The following is a 7,416-nucleotide window of genomic DNA, read 5'->3' as shown; positions in this document are numbered from 1 at the left end:
CCTGACACATCTCACAGATACTCACGGGGCATCCACCGGTTGCCAGGTGCTCTTCCAGGTGCTGGGATAAGTCCCCACCCTATGCGGCTGACATTCTAGTGGACAAAAAAGACACTAAACAAACAAAGAAGCCCAAAAGTATGTCCACACATATTTACACACACATATGTCAGGGGTGTTCGTTGTTATAGAGAAATATAAAACAGGTGAGGGGTTAAGAGTGACAGAGGAAGGAGGTGCTATGTAACATGTTGCTAATTATGAGGGAAAGGCAAAAACTGCAAAAGAAGTTAGAGAAGGTGATGAATAAATGTGAGCTGAAGGCATCGTGGGAAAATTCTGTTTCCTTGGTAGAGACAGCAGAGTGTGGCCAGAGGAGAGGAGGTGCCATCGGGGAGAGGTGGGCTCTGGCAGGCAGGGTGGCGGGGGCTGGTTCTCTGGATCATGGGTATGACCTGCAACTGCTCTCCCCCCATACTCAGAGGGCAGGAAGAGACTAAAGGAAAACGCAGACCACTCCAGATTGGTAGGTGGCAGGTTCCACAAGCAAGAGAACTTACATACAAAGCTTGTCTTGGCCACAAGATAAGTAGTTTTCCACACCCATCTGCCAAATCTTAAAAGTTTCTATAAAGGCCGTCACTTCGGGCCAGTCACGTAGCCAGGCCAGAGTTCTCTTCACCGCATTCCAATCTCAAGGCTGTGTCCTTGGGCAGTCTCTGCGCAGGGAAGGCAAACAAAGTGCGCATTCCAGGCGCCGGGGAGGAGGTGGGGAGCATCCTCCGATTGCTCAGATCCGGCTCTCGGTCAAACCAGCAGTCACATCTTCTTGACCTCCCCCAACAAAGTGACCGAGAGATCTGAAGCCAGAGGCACTGGGCCTGGTGTGGAACCGCACGGGTCATCAGGTGTAAATGCCAAGCGCTATGGTTTCATTTCAGCTGGGCCTGGTGATATCGGAACCCCTTCTCACCGTTCTCGCTGCTTGTCATAAAGAACCCCTACATGTGCCCCTCTCCGTGGGGTAGAGAAAAGGCCACGAGCACCCCATGTCAGCACGCTTCCATGCTGCAAGTGCCCCCGTGCCAGCCCGCACTTGTCTGTGTTACGAGGGGGCTGACCATCACTGCTGCGGTGGCTGGGGTTGGGAGAACCCGGCCACATAGGAAAGATGAAGGGGCCTGAGAAGGGGGAAAAGCTGGGCTGGGGAAGTGGCCGCTGCCAGCACGGTTGTCCTTCCACATCAGGGCCTCGTTTGACCGCTTCCTCCTCCCACAGTCACTCCTGGGGGCCAGTGTGCTCCCCTCAGCAGTCTTCCCCACTCCTTTGCTTCCTCAAAGTTCTGTGGGTCAAGCAACTTGGGAGAGTTTGAGGACCTTCCACACCTTGAGCTACTTGCAGGGGTTCAGAGGGCTTTTCTAAGACTTGTGTCTGTACTTCTGTGGGTTGAGTTGGCTGAAATTCTGAAGGGCACCACATTACATTCTTTATGAAGTATACGTAATTCCTTCATGCAAAACCAAAAGGCCAGGCATTATGGGAACATGCCTGGCGAACAAACTCGAAGGAGGCAGTGTAATCCAGGGAATGTGTAAGACATGTTATTTTTCAAAATTCATTATTATTATTATTTTGTGATCAGGTCAGCTTAAAAGTCAACATCTCTGATATGCTGAATCTCCAATGGGTAGCTCCCTTGGAAACCCACTAGCTTCACTTGAACTGATCATTCCACTTTAGCAAGCAGCACGTTCTATGTCCCATTGATATGAAACTGTTGTTTAGGGGATTTTTAAATCACTTATTCACTTTTTCAATAAATACACTGAGTACCCAATATGTGCTAAGTCCAATGCTACGTGCTAGGGAGTCAGAGGAGGGCAAGCCAGGTAAGCCCTTGCCCCCTCTGCACAGGCCGGGCTTTTTTACTGGTTTCTCCAAGTGCCAGTGGAGAAACTCTTCTTCTGGCAACAGGGCGAGAACTCTGTGGTTGTTAGTTTTCTCTGAGGCCCTGTGCCCTATGTCAGCAACGCAGCCAGTCGTTAAAGACGGAGCAGGGACAAGTTCTGTGAGTTACATCTTCAAGATGTTATAAAACATTTATAAAATTAGAATGTAAGGTGAAAATCGTGAATAAGCAAAAGTAGCTTTGAAATTGCCTTAGGACAGGCCACGCTGGAAACCAATTCACACCATGTCTGAGTAAATCTAACTCAGCCAACGTTTCCTCTGGCTTTGTTACACAATAAATTTTAATGGTTGGCTTGCATTTAGGGGCAACAGTTTTGGTAACATCGTGTCTTTAAAATACTGGAATTGCACTCAGCATCTGACAAACTGGGATAGAGTAAGAGAACAGCAGACCACTGCACCTGCTATTTTGAAATAGTAACTGATGAATTCCATTCACTTTTTTTTTTTTCCATTCACTTTTAATAATGCTAATGTCCAGGCAGCCACAGCCACTGAGTCAAAGGCATGCATTGTACCAAGAGTCCATGGGGATGGGTCTCTAAGCAGCTTCCCCTCCTCCCACCTCGCACTTTGTCTTGCTGTTTAGTCTCTTTGGTTCATCCTTGGGCAACGGCATGGTTTCTTCCCATCACTATCCTTCTGTCCTTCTGCTCAGAGGGAGAAAATACCTATCAGATAAGGGGACTTGAGAGCTAAATTATGTTCAGATACAGAAAAACAAAGGTACAATTCTGCTCCGGAGTAGTCCACACACTGTCAGGCAGCCACAGGTCTCCAGGTCACACTGATGCAGATGTGCCCTCAGCACATGACATGGCAGGAAGAGTCACCAGCACAATTACAACGGTTCTCTCTATGGACTGGGAGGAAAACATACCGAGTTTTCACAACTTCAGTGCGTGTAAGACCCCATCTCCCCGTACTCTTGGTTCGCCCATTCCCATGGCTCCAGAGGGTCCTGGGAAGGTCCTTCCTTCCTGTGTTTGAGTACCTGGTGAAGTTCATGTTGGAAGTTCTTCTGGTCCTCAAATTCCTGAAGTTTTTAAATTTTTTATTTGAATATGGAATACCACTAATTTGCATGTTATCCTTAGGCAGGGGCCACACTCATCTTCTCTGTATAATTTTTGTATATGTGCTTCGGAAGTGAGCACAGCGGAAGCTTTGCCCCTGGTTTCCGAGAGCTTCTTTCTAAGCACTGCCCTCTGTCCTGCTTTAGCTGAGGTGACGCCCTCTTCCGTCTCCAGTCCAGACATGCAAAGCTCCTCTCCCATGGACTCAGGGCATGGAGACTCTACCAGTTCTTTTCAATATTATTCTCTTTCCTTTCATCCCTTCCACAGATACACATACAGCACCTGCTACTTGTCAGGTTCTGACAGTTCAGTAGGTACAAGATGGTCCCCAGCTCAAATGCAGGATATAGACAAATATGACCAAGAGAACAGACAAATGAAATAATAGGAAATGTCTTAGAGAACAAGTTTACCTGGATGTGTAATACACACAGGGTGTATCCACTAACACTCACATCCATCCAAACTTACCAACAGCACAGGAGAAACGAAAAGCTTGTTTCATAACTTTATGTTTAACACTTTCCTGGATTTAAATAAGACTGACTGTTTCATCATTCAGGTTCTAGGCATTTTTAACTCTAAACATTACTCAGAATCATACACATCTTATCTTGTCATCCCTATTCAATAGGGCACAGATGGTTAATAAATCCTTGGTGAATGTTGATTAATAAATGAATGGATTATACTTCTAAGCTGGATTGGTCAGCAGGACCCGGACAGGTCATATATACATACCTTAATATGAACCAATGGGGTCTATGGAAACTTAGTAGAATAATGTGATCTCTACCCAGCCCTGAAATCCCATGGCTGCGAGTCTAACCCCTCAGCCTCAATGCAGCTCATCTCTAAGAAAAGAAGACTGAGTCTCTTTTGGAGAGACAGCATTGCCTTTGGCTACCCTCAGTCTAGTTTTCCAAAACGTCATTTTAAGAAGCCCCAGCTATAAAGGTGAACAGCACGGTGGGTCGGGCTGGCTGCTGGGCAGGTAGAAAGTCACCTCTCCTCTCCCATGCTGAGCAGAAGTACTCCATCAAGACAGAAGACCAACATTGTGTGTGCTGCCCAGGGCAGAGCTCAGTGAGACCATGAAAAGGTAGAAACTGCGAACAAGTCTATTCAGAAATGCAATTAGCTTTGGGGGGAAGTATCTCAGCACCATCCCTGTGGACCGGAGGCAGCTCTTCCCAGGGACCAGGACACGGGCTGCACAGTGGCTGGGGCCTTGATGGCCTAAGGAGAGAAAGTGAGCAGAGGTGAGCATGTTTGCGCAGACCCAGGCCCCAGAGAACTCGTCTCCGTGCTCACATGCTGGTGAGCTGCCCAGAAGGAGCCAGCCAGCTGTTGGGTCTGCTAGCCGTCTGCTTAACCTGATGGTACTGGGAGCAAAATCCTAGCTATCCAGCCACAGGGAGTTTTCCAGGCAAAGGCTCTGGTGGACATTGGTTCACTGGCCATTGCAAATGGGGGCTGGCCGGGGGAATGGCAGGCAGATATGTCTACCCTTCCGGGGAGGAAAGTTAGTGTGATTTTTATGGCTACAGACACCATGACTTGTAACCACCGTCATAGCTACCATCTAAAATCTCTAAATCGTATTTATGATAAGAGTCAAGAGCTGACAGAGACTATGGACGAAAACCCGCCCCACCTGGCTGTTGGCACAGGGGCCTTCCCATTATTCCCAAGGGCTCCCGGAGAAGATGTGTGATCTCCCCCTGCGCCTGTCCAGCCGTCACAGCTCCCTGCTCCCAAGGGTCTGAAAAGGCTGTTTCTGAGAATAAATATCTGGAAAGCTTTTGCAAGTTTTGTTTAGAAGGTCTTCATTGGCAGCCAACATTCCTTCTAACATTTTGTGGCATTTTCCTAAATATATTTGTTTTTCTAACTGCACAGATAAAAATAATAATTGAAAAGATAGAAATAAAGAGAAGTGTTCATAATTCCCAACCTTCTAGACAGCCAAAATAAATATCTATTATAATAGATAAAATATATTTTACATATATTATATAATATGTAAAAAATATGGTATGATATATGAGGTATTGACAGTTTAATGCAGCAAGATAGGAAAACTCAACCGCATTATTAAGCTTTTGCTATTTTAGAAGCATGCTGTTCACTCTTGGTGGATGGGAGATGAGCTGTTGAATCTTTATAGAGTGACTTTCTTACCCAGAGAATGACCAGCCAGGGCCTTTGCTCAGCAAGTCTACCCTCTCTTCACTACCACTCTGTTGTACCCTCACCCATCACTACCCCACCACTAATACAGTTTTTGTTTTTCAAGCCCCAAGATAAGAATTTAACCTGGGATCAAGGCTGTCTACTTGGAGAGTAGGAAGACAGAAGGACCCAAGCTTTGGGAGAGAGAGGCGGGAGGCTTGGCTTCCCTAAGACAGTAGGATGGGGCTGTTGCAAGTTCCTAAAGCCTAGGAGCTGCGAGGAGTTCCAGAAATGATGGATGTATGTGCCTAGGCAGCCAGGAACTCAGTGTCCCAAGTGGGAGTGTCAGTAAAGACATCAGCACCGAAGCCTGGGCATGGAGGAGTCGTCTATCCACAAGCACAGGATGTGGGTGGGAAGACCAGGCGCTAAGAGATAAGCTCAACGGCCTGATAACCAGGCACTTTATTCCTATTTATCTTTGACTGCTCGGCCCTGGAGTTCTTTTATGATTCCAAATGGGTGAAAGGAGCTCCCTGAAAAATGAATGAGATTAGATTTCCTAACAACCTTGATGAGGGGACTAAGCCTCATTGAAATGAATGCAGAAAAATAAAGGCATGCGATGACTCTTTTACTTATGAGCTGTGGAGCAAATCAAGCATGTAACACGTACTTGCACATATCACATGATATAATTTACATATCAGGGTACCCAGTGATGCAAAAATTATTTCCGTTTACATACATAACTTACACTAAATATAAAAATGTATTCAAGAGATTAAATACTCAAAAGTGAACAAACAAGTCTTAGAAGAAATTTTATAAGACTATTTGTATAAGCTAGTGATCACAATTTTTTATATAGTTTATATTAAAACAAGAAATTTAGAAGTGACAAAAGATATATTTGATATATAAAAATGTAAAAAATTTGGAAAGACATACAATTAATAAATTTAAAAAATGCTACATTATGGAAAACTTGGCATGGGTATGTCAGGTAAGGGGTTAATATCAGTAAAATGTAAATAATTCAGTAATAAATTAATAAGAGAAATAGAAATGATGCAATAGACATGAGTAGATAATATGAACAGAAAATTCACAGATGAGCAGATCCAAATGGTGACCAAACACATAAAAAGATGCTTTATGTCACCAGTTGTCAGGGAAATATAAAATAAAATAATAATAATATATTCCTTTTCACTCATCAAATCATTTTTTTGAAAGGAATAGTCTCATACAATTGATGCTGGAAATGTAAGGAAAATTTAAGCATACACACATATATCCTTTAACCCAGAAAGTCCACTTTTGGGTAATCTCTTCATGGCATAGAGGTAGGGAAAGATTACTTAAATAAGACACAGAGAAAGCTGAAACATAAAGGAAAATGATGATAAATTGGCTACATTAATATTTACTTCTACATGCCAAAGTATGTCCTAAACATATTTAAAAGAAAAATCATAAAGTGGAAGAAGATAGCTGCCCCTCAAAAAATGATGAAAAGATTAATATCCAGAAATATTTGTTTTATCCATATGAAATGTCCAATACTGAATAATTTTTGACCTATAAAAATGACAATCTCATATAATTTAAACTAATAAAAAGAATTCTCCTAAATCAATAACAAAAAGACAACCAACCCAAGAGGGAAAAGATAGACAAAGGAAATGAATTTATAGATGAGAAAACAAAATGGCTAATAAATGTCTTAAAATACACTTAACTCACGAGGAATCTGAGAAATAAAACCATGATGAGATACCATTTCATATCACAAGATGAGCAAAGATTTTTAAAGCATTGGTAAAAATATGGGGAAATGGGAATTCTTATTATAAAAGTGCAAATTGTTACCAATTTGGCAATACCACGTGAAGTTAATGATAAGCACAATATCTGACCCTCCAACTTCACAGGTGGGTATATACACCAACTAGAACTTCAAGCAGATATGTATAAGGAGGATTAATGAAGCATGATTTGCAATACTGAATAGCTGGAAACAATATGAATGATATTGTATTTTATAAGTTAATATCAGATAAGTAACTGGTAGATTCAATCTGTCAAAATTAAAGAATTGGCTCTACACGTGTCAATGTAGATGAATCTTAAAAGATACAGTGTTGAATAAGAAGACAAACTGCAGAAGGATTCCGAGAGTATAAGC

General features: G+C 43.1%; 1 pseudogene; it reads right to left on the bottom strand.

Moving 5' to 3' along the window:
* Positions 1-3,029: 3,029 nt before the first annotated feature.
* LOC112312726 (U6 spliceosomal RNA) lies at positions 3,030-3,128 on the bottom strand (annotated as a pseudogene).
* Positions 3,129-7,416: the final 4,288 nt, after the last annotated feature.

Source organism: Desmodus rotundus, chromosome 9 (assembly GCF_022682495.2).
Source record: "Desmodus rotundus isolate HL8 chromosome 9, HLdesRot8A.1, whole genome shotgun sequence".
Taxonomy (NCBI): Eukaryota; Metazoa; Chordata; class Mammalia; order Chiroptera; family Phyllostomidae; genus Desmodus; species Desmodus rotundus.
Note: the sequence above shows the minus strand (reverse complement) of the source record. Positions and strands in the feature narration are given on the sequence as shown.